General features: G+C 41.4%; 1 pseudogene; it reads right to left on the bottom strand.

Moving 5' to 3' along the window:
- Positions 1–834: 834 nt before the first annotated feature.
- LOC130873504 (coiled-coil domain-containing protein 43-like) lies at positions 835–2,224 on the bottom strand (annotated as a pseudogene).
- Between the last annotated feature and the right edge of the window lie 326 nt (positions 2,225–2,550).

The following is a 2,550-nucleotide window of genomic DNA, read 5'->3' as shown; positions in this document are numbered from 1 at the left end:
TAAAAAACCATTTTAGTTTGCCTCATACAGAAAAAGACTGGACCAAACTTGGCCTGTGAATGGTAGTCTTCTACGCTATCAGTCAGAGAAATTGTTCTCTCGAGGCTTTTGATAGCTGCTGCTCAAAGTCAAGTAATGACGGACTTTGTTTACAACTGTGCGACAACCCTGTGACAGAAGTCACACTGGAGAGTTTCTGCGCGCCCTCGGCTCTCCCTGTTTCTCCACTCGCTTATTCCATAGGTTTGACAACCACCAACCACATAGACTTTTAAGTATCTTGTGTTACCAAAGTTTGTTTTTCTCTAAAAGAGTAATTCCTTCAGTTTCTCTAAACTGGGAATTATTAGGTCTTAATACTCATGTTGCAGGTATGTACAACCTGTGACCAAGGACAACTGTGAATTCACATGTTGCAGGCGTGTACAACATGTGACCTAGGACAGCTGTGAATTCACATGTTGCAGGTGTGTAAAACTTGCGGCCGAGGATAGCTGTAAATTCAGACTAACACAAAATCATAAACTTAACTTTAAAAACTATTTTTTTTGCAAGTTTTCAAAAAAATTATGTCACAACATCAAAAGGTTGGCCATGCCTTCAGGATTAATCAAGACTAAAATGAAGAGAGTCCAACTGGCACATACTTCTTCAAGTCAGAAACTACATGGAAATTTTTTAGCTCTTTATTTTAAACTATACTTGATTTCCTCATGGGTTAAGTTTTTCTTCAGTACTGGGGATCTATCCCAGGGCTTTGTAGGCGAAGTAGGCACTCTACACAACTATGCTTGAGCCCAAATTGACACATTTTAAAAAAAGTTCTTAGCTCTGTCACACCCCAAATACCATCTTCCACATTCCTAATTTGTTGTCATATAAAGTCTGGATGTAGGTAGAGCTCTTCATTAGCTGCTTCAGCCATAAAATACTGCCACGATAAGCCAGGCACAGTCGTTTATGCCCATAATCTTCAAACTGAGAAACCGAGGCAAGGACAGTGTACAGAGTTCAAGAACAGCCTACACTACAGAATGAAACCCCGTTTCCAAAAAACAAAAACACAAACAAAACCCACTGCATTTTAAGGCAAATATTGCCTCAGGAATAATTTTTTACTTCTTCTTCTTCTTCTTCTTCTTCTTCTTCTTCTTCTTCTTCTTCTTCTTCTTCTTCTTTCTTTCTTTCTTTCTTTCTTTCTTTCTTCTTCTTCTGGTTTCAGAAGGAATGGTCACATTTCCTTCAGGATGTTAGTGGTTTGAATCAGGCTAATTATGCAAAGTGAGGGAAGACTTTTTAAAAACAAGCCAGAAAAGCACAGGATTTCAGTACTAAAATAGAAAGGTTATCCTAATTCCAGATCTTTGGTAAAGATACTGACTATAATTGATTGCCCACACCACCAAAACATGGTGCAATTTGTAGTGACAGGTGACTGTGATTTTCCTTTTGAACATGTAAACAAAGGGGAAAAGCCTTAGGGAATTTTGGGAAATGCATTGATTTCAGTTCTCTTAAATAAACAGACTCACAATCATTCACAGGTGGAAGGAAGAGTGTGGGCTGTGGTTATTGCTTGTGTTCCCCTCTCTGTGTCCTTTTCTTTCCTGTCTCCTTGTGCTCCCACTCGATAGTTTGTCCTCCCTCTTCAGCTTGTCCTGTTCCTTCTTCCTTTGGGACTCGTCCTGAAGCGAGTCTCACTCCAGTTTCCAAGCGCTGGGAATGTCTTCCACACTGGTGTTTCTGAACAGAGATTTGTCAGAACTGATGTTTGCTGTCAAAGTACCCAGATCATCTTTCTCATTCCCTTTGTCCTCTTCACTTGTTACATGGCCTACTGGGCCAGCAGGGCGGCTTTCCTCTGCCCCTCCTCTTCTGAAACCATCCTGGGCTTCACCATGATTTTTGCCTGCTTCTCAATCAAAGTGGCAATGGCCTGAACCTCACCTTCTTTTTTTACTTTGGTGGTGACCTTTTGCATTTCTGACCATCGCTTTACCATTTCCTTACAGATATCAAGGAGGGAATCTTCTTCCAGGAAAGTAGAGAGGATACCTTGCATGGCATCCAGATTCTCTTCCTCTTCGTCCTGTAGGACACTAAGGATATAAGTGCCGGCCTGGTCCATTCCCAAAGCCTCCAACTCTTGATCCAGCCAGGATCCAAAGCCCCCACCATTGCCTTCATGGACGACTGCCCAGGGCACTTCGCTGGGCGCCACCATGCTGGGGAGGGGGGACTGAGCAACTTTTTATAATGGTCAAAACAAAGAAACTTCTGTCAGTGGATGGAAAATGGTGTGTGGTGTGAAATACTATTCATCCTTATAAAAGGAGATTCTGTGTCTTGCACTAACATGAATGAAATGGAGGATACTATGTTAAGTGAAACAAACCAGGCACTGAATGATGCTTTGAGATCTTGCTTCTATGTGGGATCTAAAATGACTGAATTCATACAGATAGACCATACGATGGTATTGAAAGGATTTTGGGGAAGGGAAAAAAGTTGGTCAAAGAACGCAATTATCAGGAGGAATAAGTTCAAGAG

The sequence above is a fragment of the Chionomys nivalis genome, chromosome 4 (genome assembly GCF_950005125.1).
Source record: "Chionomys nivalis chromosome 4, mChiNiv1.1, whole genome shotgun sequence".
NCBI lineage: Eukaryota > Metazoa > Chordata > Mammalia > Rodentia > Cricetidae > Chionomys > Chionomys nivalis.
This window is presented reverse-complemented; position numbering and strand designations above follow the sequence as displayed.